At 39.6% G+C, this 24543-nt stretch overlaps 1 pseudogene; it reads right to left on the minus strand.

Moving 5' to 3' along the window:
- Positions 1 to 4150: 4150 nt before the first annotated feature.
- LOC131743772 (CDK5 and ABL1 enzyme substrate 2-like) overlaps positions 4151 to 24543 on the minus strand; it is a 32202-nt pseudogene continuing 11809 nt past the window's right edge.

The following is a 24543-nucleotide window of genomic DNA, read 5'->3' on the forward strand; positions in this document are numbered from 1 at the left end:
GAAGCTAAAGGTAGAATTTCTGAACTAGAAAATATTTCTGAAGAAATTGCTCAGGATATAGTACAGAGATACAAAAAGATATAATATATAACAAGGATTAAAGACAGAAGACAGAGAAGGCCCAATTTATGTCTAATCAGATTTCAGGATGGAAGAGATAGAAAGAATAGTGGAGAGGTAATATTCAAAGAAATCACAGCTGTGAATATTCCAGAAATGATCAAAGAAATCAATCCTATAAGCCTGGAAGACCTAGGAATCATAAACAGGATAAAGGAAAAGTAGTCCACACCTAGACTTTTGTAGTACTAAATACCAAAGACAAGTGAAATATATTTAGTACAGTCACAGAGAAAAAGTTCATACAAAGCACCGATAGCTGACTTCTCATCATCAAAAATATGAGCCAGTAGATAATGGTGAAAACATGTTCCAAGAAAAAGAGAAAGTAAAGTAACTGTCATCCAGAATTATACAAACAAAACCATTTCAATAACAAAGGTAAAATATAGACATATTTTGAAAAACAAAATCTAAGAAGTATAAAATGCATAGACCTGTAAAAAAGCAATTTCTATATCTACAGAATGTTCTGCAAGAAGAAAAATGATGCCAGAAAGGTCTGAAAAGCAAGAAGGATTGATGAGCAAAGAAAATGATATGCTGTTAGATAAAACCAAATAAATAGTAACACAGAAGAGTAAAAATATTTTTCTGTTAGAGTGGAAAGAGTGTCAAAATTTTTTTTAAATTTAAAATCCTGAATAACAGTTGTACATATGTTGGAATGATGGTGATGGGGTAAAAGTGATCTAAGAGTCCTGGCGTTATTGTGAAGGAGGCAATTGTTGATTAACCTTAAACCATGTCATTGAAATAGCGATGTTAAAATTTCTAGGGAAGTCACTAAAGCATAAGGAAAGAGAGTGTATAATTTCAGACTATTACATAGTCAGGCAGGCGGGAGAAATGAAGCAAAGAAACTCCATCAATTTAAAATAAAGAAGAAATGGAGGAGGAGCTTCAAGATGATGGAAGAGTAAGATGCAGAGATCACCTTCCTCCCCACAAATACATTAGAAATACATCTACACGTGGAACTGCTCCTATAGAACACCCACTGAAAGCTGGCAGAAGACCTCAGACCTCCCAAAAGGCAAGAAACTGCCCACGTACCTGGGTAGGGCAAAAGAAAAAGAAAAAACAGAGACAAAAGAATAAGGACGGTATCTGCACCAGTGGTAGGGAGCTGTGAAGGAGGAAAGGATTCCACACACTAGAAGCCCCTGCGCGGGTGGAGACTGCGGGTGGCAGAGGGGAAAGCTTTGGAGCCGCGGAGGAGAGTGCAGCATCAGGGGTGCGGAGGGCAAAGCAGAGAGATTCCCGCACAGAGGATCGGTGCCGACCGGCACTCACCAGCACGAGAGGCTTGTCTGCTCACACGCCGGGGCGGGCAGGGGCTGGGAGCTGAGGCTCGGGCTTCGGTCGGATCCAAGGGAGAGGACTAGGGTTGGCTGCATGGACACAGCCTGAAGGGGTTAGTGCACCACAGCTAGCCGGGAGAGAGTCCGGGAAAAAGTCTGGAGCTGCCGAAGAGGCAAGAGACCCTTGTTTCAGGGTGCGCAAGTAGAGGGGATTCAGAGAACCGTCTAAACGAGCTCCAGATACCAGCGCGCACCACAGCAATCAGCGCGGACCCCAGAGACAGGCATGAGATGCTAAGGCTGCTGCTGCAGCCACCAAGAAGCCAGCGTGTTGCGCTTCCCTGGTGGCGCAATGGTTGAGAATCTGCCTGCCAATTCAGGGAACACGGGTTCAAGCCCTGGTCTGGGGAGATCCCACATGCCGCGGAGCAACTAGGCCCGTGAGCCACAATTACTGAGCCGGTGCGTCTGGAGCTTGTGCTCCACAACAAGAGAGGCCGCGACAGTGAGAGGCCTGTGCACTGTGATGAAGAGTGGCCCCTGCTCGCTGCAAATACAGAAAGCCTTTGCACGGAAACAAAGACCCAACACAGCCAAAAATTAATTAGTTAATTAATTAATTTTTTTAAAAAAGAAGAAGAAGCCTGCGTGCAGGCACAGGTCACTCTCCACGCCTCTGCTCCCAGAAGACTGTGCAGCCCACCACTGCCAGGGTCCCGTGATCCAGGGACATCTTCCCCGAGAGAGCATAGGGCGCCTCAGCCTAGTGCAATATCATGCTGGCCTCTGCCGCCGCAGGCTCGGCCCGCTCCCCTGGCCTGAGTGAGCCAGACCACCCTTATCATCTGCTCCTTTAACCCCGTCCTGTCTGAGCGAAGAACAGACACCTACACGCACAGGCAGGGCCAAATCCAAAGCTGAACCCTGGAAGTTGTGTGAACAAAGAAGAGAAAGGAAAATGTCTCCCAGCAGCCTCAGGAGCAGCGGATTAAATCTGCACAATCAACTTGATGTAGCCTGCTCTGTGGAATACCTGAAGAGACAACGAATCATCTCAAATTGAGGAGGTGGACTTTGGGAGCAAAGATTTTTTTTTTTTTCTTTCCCTTTTTCGCTTTTTCTGAATGTGTATGTGTATGCTTCTGTGTGTGATTTTGTCTATATAGCTTTGCTTTTACCATTTGTCCTAGGGTTCTCTCTGTCCTTGTTTGTTTTTTTTTTTTAACTATAGTTTTTAGCGCCTGTTATCATTGGTGGATTTGTTTTTTGTTTTGGTTGCTCTCTTCATTCTTTTTTTATTTTTTATTTTTTTTAATAATTATTTTTTATTTTAATAACTTTATTCTTCTTTAATTTTATCTTCTTTTTTTCTTTCTTTTTTTCTACCTTTTACTCTGAGTTGTGTGAATGACAGGGTCTCGGTGCTCCAACCAGGCATCAGGGCTGTGCCTCAGAGGTGGGAGAGCCAAGTTCAGGACATTGGTCCACAAGGCACCTCCCAGCTCCACGTAATAGCAAATGGTGAAAATCTCCCAGAGATCTCCATCTCAACACGAAGACCCAGCTCCAGTCACTGACCAGCAAGCTACAGTGCTGGACAACTTATGCCAAACAACTAGCAAGACAGGAACACAACCCCACCTGTTAGCAGAGAGGCTGCCTAAAATCATAACAAGTTCACAGACACACCAAAACACACCACCAGATGTGGAACTGCCCACAAGAAAGAAAAGATCCAGCCTCATCCACCAGAACACAGGCACTAGTCCCCTCCACCAGGAAGCCTACACAACCCACTGAACCAACCTTAGCCACTCGGGGCAGACACTAAAAACAACGGGAACTACAAACCTGTAGCCTGCAAAAGGAGACCCCAAACACAGTAAGTGAAGCAAAATGAGAAGACAGAGAAACACACAGCAGATGAAGGAGCAAGGCAAAAACCCACCAAACCTAACAAAATGAAGAGGAAACAGGCAGTTTCAACCTAGATATGCAGAGAAAATGTTTTGTTGTTTACAGTTTTCCACATGAGCTCCCATCCTCTGGTTAGAGCTAAAATTTTTAAATGAATATCTAACCCAGTTTAGACCTAGACTGATTTGACAATTTAAATGGTCCCTTCAGGCAATATTCTCCCGAGGAGTGGGGAGGGAAGTCGCCCAGATTTCTTCTGCCTCTCTCTACTCATCTCTGAAAGAAGGCAGTTGGGTGTATATGTGGGGAGAAAAGGAGAGGAGTGTGAAATGGGGAGATTGGTGACCTTGAGGGTGGTGTTCTGGTCTTCTAGTTGGTACTGCCTTAACCATCCGGTTGCTGTCTTGGCTTTCATGGCTGGAGTCTGTAACTGATCTCATTCCCCCAATTTGGTCATAACCCAGCTCATTCTCTGGCCAATTCGGTCTACTTGGGTACCTCCTGGCTCCAAAATCCTGAGGTTCCCTGCCAGCCTCCAAGGCCAATTCTGAGGTCAGCCCCCCATCTCCTTGGGAACTGATGGTGGTTCAGGAAAGCTAACCCTAGGAGGTTCCAGCTCCCTGACAACACTACACAACGAAAGGTATGGAGGTGTGTTCGGTGCTGGAAAAGTTAGAAAAGGTCTCTCTTCGCAGAGCCCAAAAAGGGAGTTAGTTAGAGCCTATAACATTCTCCCTTCACCTGCTCGCAGCCCCCTCCCTGAATCTACCCTCACCGTCCACCGAGGGGAAGCGGGGGCCCACATCCAATCAATGTGCTCCTTCCTTCTCTTCCTCTCTGGCCTCTCCCCGTCCTCCTCCTCCAGAGCTGGGAGTGAGGTGGGCTTTGTTCTTTCTTCGACATTCTGTATCCATCAGGCACAGGGCTTTGCTATCATGGATGGAGGGGGGGGGGTACCTTCTCTGCGGGGGATCTTCCCCGTTTAGTACCTGATATGTTAGACGGAAAAATAAAAGAGATCTGGAAAACGGTCTCTCAAGATCATAGTCCGGGTTATAATGCTTTTATTTCACTTTGTCCCTGTTTTTCATGTCAGAAGCTCTATATTATTCAGTTTTCCTCTTCATCATTCTTTAGAATAAATTCTCTTCCCCTATCAGGCAGACGGTTGCTCAGATTGACTTGGGCAAAATCATGGACGACAAAAGGTAAAGACACATTACTCATTTCTAAAATCTTACCACTCACCCCCTTGTGCATATATATATGGTCCACTGTTCCTATACATTATGTGTTTAAATCAGTGTAGATGAGTGTGCAAAGCTACCCCTTCACATAACCATGCTGTTACATGGCACTTATCAAAACACATTTATTTTTGTTCTTTGTTTGTTTGTCTCTAACATATAATATCTACTGGGGATTAGTTCAATGACCATTATTTCTGTGGCATTACCACATAGAAAGATAAATTCCTAACTTTATGGCAAATGTGATAAATCGTGTGTTAACAAAATTTGTTTTACAGGTAATTGGAGTAAATAGAAACATTTATCCTGATGTAGCAAATGTTGGGGCTGGAAGAATATATATATGGGAACAACATAGCTGCTGCCTTCAGATACATAGTGGTTTAGAAGTGGAAACCAAGTCTGATCCATATGACTCCAAGGGGCAAAGTTAAGGTTAAGGAAAGAGTTAATGGTAACTTGGTTTAGCTTTCTAATAATCAAAGCTGTCTAAATATGGAGTGGTCTGACACCTTGAGATTCAATGATTATATCCTAACTGGGATTATTCAAGCTGGGCCACGTGACCACTTAATAAGGATGTCATGTTGATTATTTAAAGGTGTTAAGCATGCTGAGTTTCTATACTTCTTAAAGTCTTTAAGCTGAAGGTTTCAGAAATTCAAGTACCTGATAAAAGATAAAGACCCACAGTAACATAATAGTGCCGGCAGGAAAATCGTCCATGGCCATTTTTTGATGTTAATCACTGAGCTATTAAATAGGAGAAATTCAAATGACCTATTTGTGATATAATCAGAGTTGAAAGCACAGTTTATGACAAAACTGGTGAAAATAAGGGCATAGGAGGGAGACCAGAAAGTTTTGGCAAAGGATACGTCAAAGAATTAGAGGGAAATAAAGACCACTCTGGTTTGGTTAAATAAGAGAGAAAAGCATCATTACAGTGATTCTATAAATAGGAGAAAAAAAGATATAAGGTATAAATGCTGAAATGGTGGTGGTGGTGGTGTTAAACTTAAGATGATGACATTTTTGAAGACTTAAATTATTTATTGAGTCCCAAGCAACCTCAGATTATATCTTTATTGATTCTTTCCTTCCCTTCTTTAGCATTTTGCCAAGAGTGGTGACTGGAGACAGTATAGCTGGGTACTGATGACTGTTTACAGGCAATTAATAACAGGTATAGGAAAAGAAGGAGGGAGCAGAGGACTATTAGAAGGATGCAGATAGGGGCTGCATCACTGGTCATCCTTGTCATAACGTCATGACCCACAAACCCATATTCATTAAGGAGGTGGCAGGGAAAGGGATAGAGTCAAACTAGACAAAAGTGGGTCTGCAGTGCCTGGAAAATCAGTGCAGGATGAAGCAGACATGTCTCTGGGAGTGGAAGTCAGAAGAAAGGAGGTATATAGGCGCTGAATGTGTACAAGGTGCCAGCCACTGCCATATGCCCTTTGTATCCTGTTAACTCATTCATTCTTCACTTCTACCCTCATAGGAAAGTATTCATAATCTCTTTTCAGATTTAATGAAAATGAAAATGAGACCCAAATAGATTGCATATCCCAGGTCACACAGCCAGTTACGGGTTGCTGGGATTTTAAATCCCAAAGCGTATGGTCTTTCCACTACATCACACTAGCAAAATGTGCTCAGGCATGAGCAGATAAAGATAAGTGACAAGTGATGCCAGAGACTGGAGCCAGGTGGCAAAAATAAATCAAGCAGGAATGGATACATCAAGCAGATGGAGGGAGGGACTTGGGGAATGCATGGGGAAGGCTGGGGGTGTCTAAGATTCACAGCCAGACTGTCCATTTGAACAAGCCAGAAATCCAGGAGCTAGAAAGATATCAAACACAGAAGAGGACAAGGGCATTCTCAAGAAAACACCCCCGACAAAATGCTCCAAAACCTTTGGGTACTGTTACTACAATCTTGTCTTTTATTCTTCTCTCTTCTTTATTAGGGTTTTCCATCTCCTGAACAGAGGGGAAGAGGAAACTTTTGCCTTCCTCATTTCATTCTTCATTCTTACTTCACCAATGCTATAACCTGTGATTATGAGCCAGCCAAGGTAAAGCTGCATCAAGAGGTAAAGGCTGAACTGGAAAGACTCAAGAGAGATTTTAGAAAGAAGTCACCACTCTGTTTCTTGTTGTCAAATTTGGAGGGATTCATTTTTCCATAGAATCCATGAATCTCCTCACCGTGTGTGATCCACGAGTCATCAGTATCATCAGAACAAGTATAAAGGGAGAAAGAATACAAACTGAGCAAGCGGGCTAAGCCTGCTATTTTACAGACTGCAGCTTGCATGGTCAGATTTAGTCATTTTTAATCAACTGAAAGCCCATTTTGCATTTGGACACAAGCCCTATTTTAGTTATTTTTCCAAGTGAAAGCATGAAAAACAAATGTCTTGCAACTAAACAAGTGAAAGGATATACTATGTAAGACACTCTCAAAGAGTACAGTAATTACCACAAATATAAGGTACTATAATTGTGTTCTCAGAAATAGATCTATTCAAAGAAGGCTTTCATATATGTGCTTATGCATGACAGCTAAATGAAGCAGACATTAGCAAGGTTTGTCAATACGCAAATACCCTTTCTACCAGTCCAGTCTGATATGGTTTATCAAATGGCATTCAATATCTCAAAAGAAACAGACTTCTCTTATTTCCCTAACACATAGCAAACACCTCTCTTTCCATACATGTGAAATAGTCTCTTCATCTATTGTAACACATTGCTCCCAATAATTAGATTTATGTTCTTTGGATTCTGTTAAGGGTGAAATCTTTCACAGTTACTGTACCTTATTATAATCTAGGTAAAACTCATTTAAATGATTTGTGTTACTGAGAGAGTAATAACATCCATTAGAAACTGTCTTTCTTGCCCAGGGAGTTAAAATACGATATAGTCTCAGACATGCAATCAACATGCTCCTTGCCTTTTTAAGACCACACTAACTCCTGAAATGAAAACGTCTAGGTAAATGTGTATGTGCAAATACACACATACATCCACACCCACACATTTGCTCTCTCAGGAAATCCGGAGCATCTTTTACTAGGTTTCATTATAACTGAATGGCATATGATTGAAATATAAAGTTACCATTGCAAAGACCTCTCACAGACATCCTTCTAAGCTCCAGGATAAGGGCCCTGTGGCATATTTGTGCAGATTTACTCTGGGGGCTTTTCACAAATGGCTCTGTCAAAGCATAACATGTGACTTCCATAATTGAATGTTATTTACATGAGAATGAAATGAGACTGCGTAACTATTAGTGTGAGGTTCATGATTTTGGCGCTACAGACTGGAGAAATATCTTCTGTTTCCAGGAAAATCGTTGACTAATTTGTCCTACTTTTGGTTAGTAATCTCACTCAGAGGCGGAGAGAGTCAGAGAGCCTTTGCTGAGCCCAGGCACGTTCAGCACTTAGCAAGCCAGGATTGCTGTGACTGGTTTATGTGATTGCCCTTCTGTGACTGGTTTATTTCACTTAGCATAAGGTTCACTCTTGTGCATAGGGCAGGATTTCCTTTCTTAAGTCTGAATAGTATTCTATTGTGTATATATATATATATATAGCACATTTTCAATGAAATTTCTTGGACCAAACAGTCCAAAATGCTATAACAGAAGTATGAACTCTTTCGAGAGCACAGAGGAGAAGTCATTAATCCCTATTAGTCAGGAATTTATTGATGTGGAATAAGCCCCAACACATTACCCAACTTCCGGTGTGCTCGCTTCATCAGGTCATCTTTTTGTATTGTTTTGTTTTTGTTTTTGTTTTTGGCGTTACGCGGGCCTCTCACTGCTGTGGCCTCTCCCGTTGCGGAGCACAGGCTCCGGACGCGCAGGCTCAGCGGCCATGGCTCACGGGCCCAGCCGCTCCGCGGCACGTGGGACCCTCCCGGACCGGGGCACGAACCCGTGTCCCCTGCATCGGCAGGCGGACTCTCAACTACTGCACCACCAGGGAAGCCCATCTTTTTGTATTTTTATTCATACAGACTCTTAGTCCTACTGGCAACTGAGGCTTATTCATTTTTATCATCTTTCTGAGAGCCTTACAAATGTTTGTAGAAATGTCTGGATGGATGAGTGGATGGGTGGCTCTTATCTGACAACCTGGGCCAATTTTGGTCTTCATTATCTTCCATCTTCTGATCACTTTCTTAGGTCCCCAAACTTCTGGACCAGGTCAAATCTCAATCCTCGGTAGCCCCATAGCTTCCTGTACATTATTGTGATTGCCTGAGGATGTCTGCCTTCCCCATCAGATTTTAAATTTACTGCAATGAACACTATTTGTCTTGTTCACCACTGTGGCTCCAATTCCTAGCTCATAGCAGGTGACCATTAAATATTTAAAGAACAGTGAATGACTGAATGAGTTTTCTAAAGCCTCCGTTTGTCAATGACCTAGTTTGGGGCCATCCAAAGATAAATTCTGCTCCTGAGAAACCTTACTGACCTGGCATTGCTGCTCTACTTAAGTTAAAACACTCAGTGTATTTGATTCAATATTTGTAAATAGCAAAACACTATGTATGTTATTATCCTTTTAATATATATTCATAAGATAACAGACAGGCATGCACACGCGCACACACACAGCCTGATAAAAGGATGGTTTTTAAAAACTGCCTCAAAGCTGCCTCCAAAATAGAAATCATATTTAGTTATTCCATCTATAAATTCTGTTTTCATATCAAGGTCCTAGATACCCTCAGAAATACTACAAGAATCTAAAGCATCAAAAAGAGTAAACAAATTTAGTCTTACTAATGTAGGAGAAGAGAAAGAGATATTTCAGAAAGATTTCTAAATCTAGATCTGAGTGTTTTCTGGTTACCCTTGAGTTACGCAGAATGTATCTGAACTTCCCTCAGTACTTATCAAGCTTTATGCTTTGACTAAAGAAACCCAAGTAGCATTAAATGTTTGAATCATGCAACCTATTTCCCTTTACCTCATTCCCCGCCTGCTCTAGCATTCAAGATTCATCCAGGGCTTCCCTGGTGGCGCAGTGGTTGAGAGTCCACCTGCCGATGCAGGGGACACGGGTTCGTGCCCCGGTCCGGGAAGATCCCACGTGCCGCCGAGCGGCTGGGCCCGTGAGCCATGGCCCCTGAGCCTGCACATCCGGAGCCTGTGCTCCGCGACGGGAGAGGCCACAGCAGTGAGAGGCCCGCGTAAAGATTCATCCAGGAAAACAGAAGACAGTACAATGTACTTCATGGAGAAAATTGGTTATGCAGATGTTGATGAGGCAAATACAGGGATTAGCAACATCAGGAAGCTACAAACACCACTGGGCTAGAAGATCCAGGGGAAGAGGGCGTGTTACTGGAGCCTACGGGTCCAGGGCACTTGATGGAAACTAGAACTAGGCAGGAGACTCAGCCACCACCAAGGAAGTCACCTAAGGCAGAGATGGATGAGAAAACATACACCACATTGTTTTCCTTCTGTCCTCAAATCTGAGGAGCACAGATGACAGGAATTAGCTCCTTTGTGATACAGAGAAAATGAAGGGAGGGCGAGGAACCGATGTGAGGTGTGAGAGCACACAGCCCCAGCATCAGTATACCTACCTACCAGCCTGCTGATCTGCCTACCCACATAGCTTCAGGGCCACTGAAGCAAGTATCTGACTGTTATGAAAGAGTCACAGATGTAGAAAACAGACTTATGGTAACCAGGGGGGGAAGGGGGAGGGGAGGGATAAATTGGGAGATTGGGGTTGACATATGCACACTACTATATATAAAATAGGTAACTAATAAGGACCTACTGTAGAGCACAGGGAACTCTACTCAATACTCTGTAGTGGCCTATATGGGAAAAAAAATCTAAAAAGGAGTAGTGATATGTGCATGTATATTGATTCACTTTGCTGTACACCTGAAACTAACACAATATTGTAAATCAGCTATGCGCCAATAAAACATTTTTTTTAAGTATCTGACTGTTTTGAAAGCTCATTTCTTATTGGATGTTAATAAATTGATGTTCTGATTTAAACTATTTTATTGTTTTAAAAAACCTCTTCTAAAGTTGTTGTTCTTAGGTTCTACTATTTTATATTCATTTCACATTTAAAGTTTCTGTTTCAAAAGATAACCATAACCAGTATGTTATTATCATGTAAAAGACATGTTATAAAAAAATAACTACTCAGTGTTAAGGATTATTCAAAATAATCGTTAACAGCCAAGGAATTAGTGTTGCTTGTCATTGTGCTTCTTCAAAGTGGGAAGTGTGGGCAAAACTAAGATCTAAGAGAAGAATAAACAAAGGAGATGCATAATAAGATTCAAATGGTAGAATGCTAAAAAATGTTCTGATAAATCTCTGATGTCAAATACGAATCCTTTGGGAAAACAATTTTTTTTAAAGCATGCCTAAAATCACTGTTGTCAGAAAAGTCTTACAGGAATCTCAATCACTTGATTTTTCAGAAAATATATCTTGGAATATACAACATGCACAGAACCTGCCCAGCTCTCATTAAATATTCATTTTCATTGACCAACTCAGTCACTCCACTACAAAGCCCTGACTTGCCCATGGCGTTATTTCTTTGGTCCCTGACCTCATCAGATGGTGCAGGCCAAATAGCCTCCAGGTGTGACCATTATTGTTTGGATGGAGCCTTTTCTACCTGTGGTAAATAATGGCATAGGAATTTGATACTACAGTAGGTGTGAGATTAACAGATGTGGTTTTCATGCTTTGCCCTTCCGCACTACAGCTGATCCTTCCAATCTCAGGGGTCATTTTCTTTTCAAAACATCAGACAGCCTGTGTTGTCATTAAAATCACCAAGAAGCCCTATTAGGCATGCCCGTTACTGACTCTCCGCTGAGACAAGCCCAGTCTTGTGAGGCATGTGAAATTCAGAGTTCTAACCACTAGTGCCCATGAAGGATCCTCCAGCAATTTTCATATGATTAGGAACAGCCAAAGCATAATGGGGAAAAGTACATTCCTCCGGCCTCCACACCCCCTGCAGTTTTAAATGCATTCGATCTCTCCTGCTTTTCCTGCTTTAAAAAGGTAAATTAAGTAGTGCAGTTGGGCACTGCTAACCAGCTACGGGCAGACTTGAGGGGGAAGAGTCTCATTAATACAGCACAATCTTTAGACATGAATTGTCCCTAAACTAACCCAACAAACCAACGAACAATGTTTACGTCCTTAGGAATATTTAACCCACTCTCCAGAAATTTTGAATACATAGATGAGGTCAAGGACAAATCAATTTTTCTCTAAAGTGTCTTATAATGCCCTTCACAGTCTTGCTACTTAGTATATTTTTAAACAGAAGAAGAGGTGAGAAATGGATACTGTGGCATGGAAAGTACTCAAGCAGAAAAAAATTTCAACCTTGAGACTAGTTTTAAAATGCCAACCCAGCCAGATGAGGAAGAGAAAATAGAATTGGGAGGAAGAAAGAAATACTTTATTCTAGAAATAAATATAGATGTGCCTATCAGACGTCTTTATCTCTACTAGTTTCTGAATAATCCCTAAAATTTTCCACAAAACTGCTCCCATTTTTCTACTTTGGAAAAAAAAAAAGACTTAAAATTTGTACTTACTTCATGGTTACAAATGATATCTCATTTTTGGTATCAAACAACATTAAATTGCTTGAAACTAAGGTAGTTTCAAAAGAGCCAAAACTCAGGGTATAAAATTGAGAAACTCTCAGATCTCATACATTTTTAGTTCTTATGCTACCTGCAATGTCATTGACCAACAGTTCTTTGCCCTAAGTTCTCGATTAGAAATGTCCCAAATTGCATCATCATACATTTTTCTCTATTTTAAGTGTCAATTCTAACATTTCCTGACTTAGCTATATATATTTATAACTATGTCCTTAGACACATAAACATTTTTTAAATATTATGTTGATGCCATCCTTTGTATAAACCAAGTCATAGCACAATACACTTATTTTTAATTGTTTAAAATCTAAATGTACATTTATTGTAGGTTCCACTTCTCCTTAGGATGTAGAAAGCCACAGGACAGCATCACTCCTGACCTAAAACATAAAAAAGCTGAATAATCTACAAGATTATAACTTTTCCTAAACCCATTAGATGGTTGAGGTTGAAAGGCAAATATAGTAAATTTATTCAATGGACTACATTAATAATTACAAAGAGGGGGGAAGCACTGATATACATAACATGGAAAAATCTGAAAATCACTGTGCTGAGTGAAAAAAGTCAGACATAGAAGAATACATGCAGTATTTTTTTTTTACATTTACACAACCTTCTAGAAAGTTGTGAACTAATCTACAGAGACAAAAATAGATCAGTGTTTACCTGGGGTCTGTGTGAAGGGAAGACAGACTGCAAAGGGGTACAGAAATCTAGAGCGACGGAGACGTTCTGTGTCATAATTGCAACAATTACCCCACATGTAGATACATCTGTAAAAGCTCATCAAATTATAAATTTTAAATGGATTTATTTTACATAAATTGTACCTCAATAAAAATGACTTTTATGAAACCTAATTTTCTCGGGAGGCTTAAGTCAAGGAAATTAACTCAAAGTCTCCCAAGAACTTTCTGAGCTTTCATTCTAATCAGATTTATCTTTCCTCAGTAGGGAAGACATCACAGGATCAACACCCCAAAAGCTAATAAGCCAACTGCTATTTACATAAAGGATTCACTAACAAAGAGCAATAGCTCTTAATGAAAGCAATAGTCACTTCTGCTGGAGCAGGAGAACAAAAGCAGCAGGAAAGTCTAGTAGCATATCTTCTGAAGGTCCTGACAGGGCAGCAACCCTCCAGAACTCCCAGGAGCACCTGAAATTGTCCCTGTGTGCCTCAGCTCAACATTGCTACTATATATATATATATATATATATATATATATATATATATATATATATATATATATATAAAATATATATACACATATATATGTGTATATATATATATATATATATATATACACATATATATGTGTATATATATTATATATATATATATACACATATATATATTCTTCTTCAGATTATCTTCCCTTGTAAGAGTATTACAAAATATTAAGTATAGTTCCCTACTGTGCTGTACAATAGGTCCTTATTCATTATCTATTTTATATATAGCAATGTGTATATGTTAATCCCAAGCTCCTAATTTATCCCTCCCCTCACTCTTTTTTGCTATAGGACTATCTCTCAAACATACACACAGGCCAGCCTAGAATTGCAGTATACTGCCATCATTTCACTTTGGAATGGTTTAAATAGAAGAACTGGAAAAAGTCCAAAATTTGTCTAAAATACCCACCAAGTCAATTCCTAGATATTTTCTTGGGCCTCACAGATTCACCATACTTATATTCAAATTAACTAATCTCTTTTTAGATGAAAAACCACAAAAGAAAATTTAGTGCAGAGGTATCCTCAAAGTTTTCTCTTTCACTGAAATTAGCATGATGTTTTTTGAAAAACTGCTTTTATTTATTTATTTTTTTTTAAAAAAATCATTTCATGTTTTATTTTTTTTAATGAAACTGTTGGATTATATTGAAGTCTGTGTGTGTGCTGGGGCGTGTGGATGTATGTGGAGAGGGTGGTATTTAAGTACACTGTTGTTTTATGGCTACCCATTTGTGATATAGTTTGCTGATAGATTATAAAAAAGACCCCCAAAAATTCAAGCTCACCTTGAAAACAGTGTATGCTTCTTTTTTTCTAGAGAGTTTATGGTAGTATTATTTTGCTGTATCTGTTTGTCATTTAAAACATGATATTCATGTAAAGTTTTATTGCTAGTAGCCTACTGTCAGCTATCACAAAACTGGATGTATTGTGCTATTGCAAGCTTTGGATAGGTGAGAACTTTACAAAAGTAATTAACAAAGCACATTGAGTATAATAATCAATGCTAACAACAGTCATGTAGATAAAATTATTTGCATAAACAAAATGTCCTAATTAGTATGAATTCTTTCTTGATCAAGCATGAGAACTATAGATGATAACATTTTCAATATCTTTAATTCTCTGAAGCACTTCTAGTTCTGGTAATAGTTTCAGAAATGTCATAGAAACTACTCTGGGAGATTAACACCTCTAATGCCTTCTTTGTACCGGTAATATTAAGCTTTCAATAACCATCTTTTGAGTGGTTGTCACTTAACTGTACTGCATGTAAATTTTAGTCAGTGTCTCTTGGATAGCTAATTCATTCAAAAAATATGAATGCAGGGCTTCCCTGGTGGCACAGTGGTTGAGAGTCCGCCTGCCGATGCAGGGGACGCGGGTTCGCGCCCCCGTCCGGGAAGATCCCACATGCCCCGGAGCGGCAAAAAAAAAAAAAAAAAAAAGGAGCAAATCAAAAAAAAAAAAAAAAAATATGAATGCATACTATATGTACCTACACATCAAAGATATAGCAGTTTTTTTTCTTACTGTGCATAGTTTATATATGCATTAGCAATATTTTTAAAACTGCTTTTAAAAGTGAACTGCCTACCTTTGGAGAAGAAACTATGAAATTTAGCTTTTTCATCTTCACGGTCTTTACAAAACCAAAACATCCTGATAGGGAATGAAGGAATTACTTATGCAACTACTGACACAAAACTTCTAGATTTTTTTCCAAATATCCCAAATTCTGTTACCCTAAAAGGGGAAGACTCCTTTAAATGATTTATTTTCATTTTAAGAAAAAAGTGATTTATTTTCCCTTTAAAAGCAGCCTTAGGATATTGTGGATATCGTCATGTAGCAGGATATTGCCTTAGTGAAATGCTCCATGTTTTAGAGCTTCTTCCTCCAGGATGTAACCTACAGTGTGGTTGGTTTTTCTAATTGCTCTGTCTGTCATAGAGCTAACTCTCTCCTTCACTGCTTCCAAATGTGGTCACCAGCGTGGCTGAAATAACAATGTGTTTGAAACAGTCTATTGTATGCAGGAGCCCATGTTGAAAATTTCATAATTTGTCTAAATTTTAGGTTAAACAAAAATGATTTAAGGACTTCCCTGGTGGCACAGTGGTTGAGAATCCGCCTGCCAACGCAGGGGACATTGGTTTGAGCCCTGGTCTGGGAAGATCCCACATGCCGCGGAGCAACGAAGCCCGCGAGCCACAACTACTGATCCCACACGCCTAGAGCAGTGCTCTGCAACAAGAGAAGCCACCGCAATGAGAGAAGCCCACACACACAGCAAAGAAGAGTAGCCCCTGTTCACCACAACTAGGGAAAGCCCGCGCGCAGCAACAAAAACCCGACGCAGCCAAAAATAAATTAATAAATAAAATTGATTCTTAAAAAAAATAAGATGATTTAAACCTTGAAATGGTTTTCTTCTTAACTGTTTGCGGCTCAAACTCTAATAGACTATAAAATAATTAAGGGGAAAAATGCTAAAGGAAGCACACATTTTCTAAGAGGGAGAAAGGTGGAGAGATTGGATTGTACACACCAACAGGATCAAGGAGGGATGATAAGTAATGGTGATGAATCTGCGTGCCTTATTCCTGCTTCCAAAGAAATTAAATGTAAAAGGAAAGGGTTTCAATTAGAAATTCAAGTGATATCACCTAAGGAGACTTAAGACAAGGTATCCTTATCATACCAAAAAAAATGGAAAAAAGAATATAAAAGTCTATTAAATGAAAATGATTTGACAGTCAGAGAGCAAGAAATGGTGCTTTTGCAATTCCAGAATGTTTGAATTATTTATCTTCTCCTTGAAAATGTGTCAATTGTAATAAAGTTTGCCAGAGCTTTCCACACTAAAATAATTTATGGGGCATTACACTGAGAACAAAAGGCAAAATAATATCCTATATACAAAAGTATTTTTCCTTTAAGTTGCTTCAAAAAACCAAAAAATATGCTTTTTAAATTAATAATTCTAACTTCTTTAACAACTTAGGCACCAATATAGCTAAGAATTATCACTCTATCAGCAGTTTTTTAATAAAACATGGACGTGAACATGCTGTCTCATAACAAACTGATAAGAATCTAAGTGGAAAAGCATCAACTAGACTGCAAATGAATAGCATAAATCTAAACATGTCCCCCTGAAAAATTCGGAATCTGGCAAAACATCTGTTTGGCTGGCTGGCAGTCATCCTAAGCAATGATGCAGGCCTTTTACTTCCTGGAGAAATAATGAAGCAGTAAGTTTCTTCCAGCTCCTTCAAGAATTGGAAGTGCCAAGGACTCAGAAGTTTATTATCAAAAAAATTTTAACCTGGGACCTTGGGTATCCAGGCTGCTCAGGACCAAAGCAAGGCAGAGATGTGGGCGTGGTATAGAGCCCTGCTCGGTGAGCTAGGGCTCCCGATTTGGTGTTTTAGTTGTCACAAAGCCACCCTGAGTCCTGCAAAGATGACCCAGCATGCCAGGCTTCTCTCCAGCCTCTCGACTTCTCTCCTCCAAAGGGACCTGGATAAAGCAGAGACCTGGATGGACCAGTCCTGACTCTGTGAGGTCCAATTTCCTCTATGAATACATGTATTCCTCTATGAATATAAAACATGTATTCAAACTACATGAGCTGAAGAAGTAAGAAGAGAACATTTGTCTCTTTTGCTTGGATTGCCCTAATTGACAAGACAAAACACACCTAAATAGCTCTAGTCCATGAGGAAGGCAAAGGAAAGCAATGGCACTTTTCTATGGTACCAAATCAAGTTTTTAGTGGATAAATAAAGTATCCTATCTCTGCTAGGCACTAATATATTGGTCAGGGGGACACTCCATTAATGCACAATGTAAAAACAGAATTCAACCTATTAAGTGAAGGATTTATTCTACATTATCATTTAATTACCAACATGTCTCTATATTCAATTATAGTACTACAGTTTCATTAGGCACTTTCACTGAGATTTTCTAATTAAAACCCTCCCAGGTAACTGATACTCAGTAGATTTGATTAGCATTTTTATCTTCCTTTCTCTCATTGAAAGTGAAATAACCTATCTTTGCACTTACGTCAAAAATAGCAGCCTCCTCTCTAGGTCTCTTTTGCACAGACACTAGTCACAGTTTCCTGCCAGATGCCCCGGGGGAGAATTTCACCTTGCACAGTTCTACGGGAAGATGCTATGGCTTCCTATTGAACAGAATATTGAGTCTCCCTGCACTGATACAGTTTAGGAATTAAAAGATTTTGGAGTCAGATTAACCTGGTTTCAACCTTCGGCTCCTCTACTAACTAGTTGCACCCCTGGCAAATTACTTGACTTCTGTGACTATTTCGCATTTGCAAAATGGGGACTGTTATGGGGCATAAATGATAAAATGAGTGAAGTGTTTAGCACAGCATCTGGCACGTAGTAAGTGGTCATTTTTATTGTCACTATTGTCATTTTTGCTGTTGCTGTTACAGGGTGTGGATAAGGAAAATATTCAGAGATTTTAATTAAGGTAGGCGTTCCCAGGCAATTTAGTTACTGGAGGCTGTATCATAAGCATCCTGCTCCAGAGACTTGGTCGGCATCCATCATTTAATATTAAGGTTTGAGCACGTTTCTTATTCTGTTTATTCCCTGATTGTACTGCCCCATTCTGTTCTCTGCCTTTCCAAGTTCAGTTTTGTGTCATGACGGACTGTCCCACACAGACTATCATCTGTGCTCTCCTGTTCTCTGGTTTCTGGTTGGACTTAGCCAATGGGAGGCACCACCAGGAAATCTGAGCATGAGAGAAGACAGGTCAGGAATGTCTCCCTCACTACCACCTGCTTCGGGGCCATAATTCTGGCAGTGGTCAGATGTCTCTGCAGCTACCCTGGAAGCCCCTTCACACCTCCAGCTTTCACTGGACTCTGTTAGCAAGTCTATTTTCTCCCCTCATCCCTTCAGGCCTAGGAGTGGCATTAGCTTCTTTTGCTGGTAGCTAGAGCCTGAACATCCTTCATTGGTTAGCTTATCCATACTTTGGAAATAGTCCCTTCTCTAACTACTCATCAGAATTTCATCTAAGTGCATCTTTGTTTCCCATTGGGACCATGAGTAATGTACCCCTTCAGATCAATAGTTTCCCTGAAGCCAACTGGGTTAGTGTTCATTTTACAATTTTTATTGAGTCCTTACTATGCACTAAACACTGGGCTAAGTGCAAAGGGCAAGGGAAAAAAATTATATATATATATATTTAAATACGTATACATGCCCTTCTCTTCAAAGACGTCTGTCTTCCCAAGGAGCTACATCTACAAAACATAAATCATAATCCAGTGTAATAAATGTGCTATGTGTATGTGCAAAGTACACGAAGATTTATAGTCTAACTTATTTGTGGGGATGGAAGGCAGGACGGAAGGGAGGTCAGGAATAATCAGGAACATCTTTCAGTGTGACCTCAAATAAGAGGAGAAATTTAAGAGGCAGAAATATAAGGAAGTGGCATTTCAAGCATAGAAGAGAATGTTTAAGAGTCATGATGACCTGAAGATACACAGTATATTTAGTGAACAGCAAAGTCATTCAGGGTAAGGAGAACATAGTGCTAAGATTAGAATGGTGATGAGATGGGAGGACGCCATCATGAGGTATCGTTAAGTGGCTGGAGATTGGCCAGGTTTGGAAGGACATTACGGGAACTTGTGTAAAAGGGTTCATGCTGTGGAATGATTTTATACTAACTCAATTTTGACAGGTATTTCTGGCAGCAACAATATTAGGGTGACCAGTTCAATGGATTGCAAGAATACAGAAGAAATACAAAAGCAGTGATTATTGGAGTTGAAAGCAGGGGACATACTCAACAAATATTTCACAGAGAATTATCAAGACTTCAAGATTTTTGAATATAGGAGTTGGAGGAGTATTAGCTATGGGTTCAATTTGAGGTGTCTGTTTAGACTACATCATAAATGGTGACTCTGTTAACTGAAACAGGAAATAGAGGGAAGGGAGCAGATCGGGTAGGTGTAGATGAATTCCTTTTTGAAAAAATACATCTGACCTGTTGGTGTTACAATAATTGGCTTAAAAAAGAGACCTGGGGCTTCCCTGGTGGCGCAGTGGTTGAGAATCTGCCTGCCGATGCAGGGGACACGGGTTCGTGCCCCGGTCTGGGAAGATCCCACATGCCGCGGAGCGGCTGGGCCCGTGAGCAATGGCCGATGAGCCTGCGCGTCCGGAGCCTGTGCTCCACAACGGGAGAGGCCACAACAGTGAGGCCCGCATACCACAAAAGAAAAAAAAAAAAAAAAAAAAAAAAAAAGAGACCTGATCATCATTTTGAGAAAAGAGGAAATAATGTCACAATTTTAAAAAATAAAAGTCATGCTAGAACAGCACCAGATGATTAAAATTAGTGAGGTCCCTTAAATGTAAGAAATTTCAAAAGTAAATATTTCAGAAGTTTCAAGTTGGACATTCGTATCTACTTTGGTGTCCTCCCTACATCACCAAGCACAGTTAGTGTCTGCTTATACTGCATTTCCACAGCATCACCTCGTTATACTCTTGTTCATTAGCTGTCTCTGTCTCCCTAACTTACTTTGACATATATCCATGACATATGCAGTGCTTCGCATGAGACAGTGTACTTAATAATCAGTTTTTAGTATCACAAACTGGTGAAACGCCAAAATTATGAGACCACTTTTGTGCTTCAACATTCGATTCTAAAATAACAGGAGATGTGTTCCTTTTTTTCTCATCAACTGTTTTAGTCATTGTTTTTTTGTGTTATTTTTTTGCGGTACGCGGGCCTCTCACCGCTGTGGCCTCTCCTGTTGTGGAGCACAGGCTCCGGACGCGCAGGCTCAGCGGCCATGGCTCACGGGCCCAGCTGCTCCGCGGCACATGGGATCCTCTTGGACCGGGGCACGAACCCGCGTCCCCTGCATCGGCAGGTGGACTCTCAACCACTGCGCCACCAGGGAAGACCCAGTCATTGTTTTTTTTAACCTGCAAGGATGCTTCCTCCCACTCATCACAAAAATAATTATATCAGACAGATACTGTACTCAAGTACAATCAAGCTTTTTTTAAAAACATCTTTATTGTAGTATAATTGCTTTACAATGGTGTGTTATTTTCTGCTGTATAACAAAGTGAATCAGCTATATGTATACATATATCCTCATATCTCCTCCCTCTTGCATCTCCCTCCCACCCTCCCTATCCCACCCCTCTAGGTGGTCACAAAGGACCAAGCTGATCTCCTTGTGCTATGTGGCTGCTTCCCACTAGCTATCTATTTTACATTTGGTAGTGTATATATGTCCATGCCACTCTCTCACTTCGTCCCAGCTTACCCTTCCCCCTCTGTGTGTCCTCAAGTCCATTCTCTACGTCTGAGTCTTTATTTCTGTCCTGCCCCTAGGTTCTTCAGAACTATTTTTTTTGTTTTTTAGATTCCATCTATATGTGTTAGCGTATGATATTTGTTTTTCTCTTTCTGACTTACTTCACTCTGTATGACAGACTCTTAGGTCCATCCACCTCACTACAAATAACTCAATTTCGTTTCTTTTTATGCCTGACTAATATTCCATTGTATATATGTGCCACATCTTCTTTACCCATTCATCTATCAATGGACACTTAGGTTGCTTCCGTGTCCTGGTTATTGTAAATAGTGCTGCAATGAGCATTGTGTTACATGACTCTTTTTGAATTATGGTTTTCTCAGGGTATATGCCCAGTAGGGGATGGCTGGGTTGTATGATAGTTCTATTTTTAGTTTTTTGAGGAACCTTCATACTGTTCTCTTTAGTGGCTGTATCAATTTACATTCCCACCAACAGGACAAGAGGGTTCCCTTTTCTCCACACTCTCTCCAGCATTTATTGTTTGTAGATTTTCTGATGATGCCCCTTCTGACTGGTGTGAGGTGATATCTCATTGTAGTTTTGATTTGCATTTCTCTAATGATTAGTGATGTTGAGCATCCTTTCATGTGTTTGTTGGCAATCTGTATATCTTCCTTGGAGAAATGTCAATTTAGGTCTTCAGCCCAGTTTTGTATTGGGTTGTTTGTTTTTTTGATATTGAGCTGCAAAGGCTGCTTGTATATTTTGGAGATTAATCCTTTGCCAGTTGCTTCATTTGCAAATATAATTCTCCCATTCTGAGGGTTGTCTTTTGGTCTTGTTTTTGGTTTCCTTTGCTGTGCAAAAGCATTTAAGTTTCATTAGGTCCCGTTTGTTTATTTTTGTTTTTTATTTCCACTTCTCTAGGAGGTGGATCAAAAAGGATCTTGCTGTGATTTATGTCATAGAATGTTCTGCCTATGTTTTCCTCTAAGAGTTTTATAGTGTCTGGCCTTACATTTAGGTCTTTAATCCATTTTGAGTTCATTTCTGTGTATGGTTTTAGGGAGTGCTCTAATTTCATTCTTTTACATGTAGCTGTCCAGTTTACCCAACACCACTTATTGAAGAGGCTGCCTTTTCTCGATTGTATATTCTTTTCTCCTTTATCAAAGTTAAGGTTACCATATGTGTCTGGTTTTATCTCTGCACTTTCTATATTGTTCCATTGATCTATATTTCTGGTTTTGTGCCAGTACCATACTGTCTTGATTACTGTAGCTTTGTAGTGTCTGAAGTCCAGAAGCCTGGTTCCTCTAGCTCCGTTTTTCTTTCTCAAGATTGCTTTGGCTATTCAGGGTCTTTTGTGTTTCCATACAGATTATGAAATTTTTTGTTCTAGTTCTGTGAAAAATGCCAGTGGTGGTTTGATAGGGATTGCATTGAATCTGTAGATTGTTTTGGGTAGTATAGTCATTTGCACAATGTTGATTCTTCCAAACCAAGAACATGGTATAATCTCTCCATCTGTTTGTATCATTTTTAATTACTTTCAACAGTGTCCTATAGTTTTCTTCATACACATCTTTTGTCTCCTTAGGTAGGTTTATTCTAGGTATTTTATTCTTTTTGTTGCAATAGTAAATGGGAGTGGTTCCTTAATTTCTGTTCCAGATATATTATCTTTAGTGTATAGGAATGCCAGAGATTTCTGTGCATGAATTTTGTATCCTGCTACTTTACCAAATTCATTGATTAGCTCTAATAGTTTTCTGGGAGCATCTTTAGGATCATCTATGTATAGTATCATGTCATCTGCAAACAGTGACAGTTTTACTTCTTCTTTTCTGATTTGGATTCCTTTTATTCCTTTTTCTTCTCTGATTGTTGTGGCTAAAACTTCCAAAACTATGTTGATTAACAATGGTGAGAGTGGACAACCTTGTCTTCTACCTGATCTTAGAGGAAATGGTTTCAGTCTTTCACCATTGAGAACAATGTTGGCTGTGGGTTTGTCATATATCACCTTTATTATGTTGTTATGTTCCCTCTATGCCTACTTTCTGGAGAGTTTTTATCATAAATAGGTGTTGAATTTTTTGAAAGCTTTTTCTACATCTATTGTGGATTTTATCCTTCAGTTTGTTAATATGGTTTATCACATTGATTGATTTGCATATATTGGGGAATCCTTGCATTCCTGGGATAAACCCCACTGATCATGGTGTATGATCCTTTTAATGTACTGTTGGATTCTGTTTGCTAGTATCTTGTTGAGGATTTTTGCATCTATGTTCATCAGTGATGTTGGCCTGTAGTTTTCTTCCTTTGTGACATCTTTGTCTGGTTTTGGTATCAGGGTAATGGTGGCCTCATAGAATGAGTTTTGGAGTGTTCCTCCCTCTGCTATATTTTGGAAGAGTTTGAGAAGGATAGGTGTTAGGTCTTCTCTAAATATTTGATAGAATTCTCCTGTGAAGCCATCTGGTCCTGGGCTTCTGTTTGTTGGAAGATTTTTAATCACAGTTTAAATTTCAGTGCTTGTGATTGGTCTGTTTATATTTTCTATTTAATCCTTGTTCAGTCTCAGAAGGTTGTGCTTTCTAAGAATTTGTCCATTTCTTCCAGGTTGTCCATTTTATTGGCATATAGTTTCTTATAGTAATCTCTCATGATCCTTTGTATTTCTGCAGTATCAGTTGTTACTTCTCCTTTTTCATTTCTAATTCTCTTGATTTTTCTTCCTTTTTTTCTTAATGAGTCTGGCTAGTGGTTTATCAATTTTGTTTATCTTTCAAAGAACCAGCTTTTAGTTTTATTGATCTTTGCTTTTGTTCCTTCATTTCTTTTTCATTTATTTCTGATCTGATCTGTATGATTTCTTTCCTTCCGCTAACTTGCGGTTTTGTTTGTTCTTCTTTCTCTAGTTCCTTTAGGTGTAAGGTTAGGTTGTTTATTTGAGAGATTTCTTTTTTCTTGAGGTAGGATTGTATTGCTATAAGCTTCCCTCTTAGAACTGCTTTTCCTGCATCCCATAGGTTTTAGGTCGTCGTGTTTTCATTGTCATTTGTTTCTACATATTTTTTGATGCCCTCTTTGATTTCTTCAGTGATCTCTTGGTTATATAGTAGTGTATTGTTTAGCCTCCCTGTGTTTGCATTTTTTACAGATTATTTTCCTCCCGTTGATATCTAGTCTCATAGCACTGTGGTCGGAAAAGATACTTGATACGATTTCAATTTTCTTAAATTTCTTCAGGCTTGATTTGTGACGCAAGATATGATCTATCCTGGAGAATGTTCCATGAGCACTTGAGAAGAAAGCATATTCTGTTGTTTTTGGATGGAATGTCCTATAAATAACAATTAAGTCCATCTTGTTTAATGTAGCATTTAAGGCTTGTGTTTCCTTATTTGTTTTCATTTTGGATGATCTACCCATTGGTGCGAGTGGGGTTTAAAGTCCTCTACTATGATTGTGTTACTCTCAATTTCCCATTTTATAACTGTTAGCATTTGCGTTATGTATTGAGGTGCTCCTGTGTTTGGTGCATAAATATTTACAATTGTTATATCTTCTTCTTGGATTGATCCCTTGATCATTATGCAGTGTCCTTCTCGGTCTCTTATAATAGTCTT

This window comes from Kogia breviceps, chromosome 17, assembly GCF_026419965.1.
Source record: "Kogia breviceps isolate mKogBre1 chromosome 17, mKogBre1 haplotype 1, whole genome shotgun sequence".
NCBI lineage: Eukaryota > Metazoa > Chordata > Mammalia > Artiodactyla > Physeteridae > Kogia > Kogia breviceps.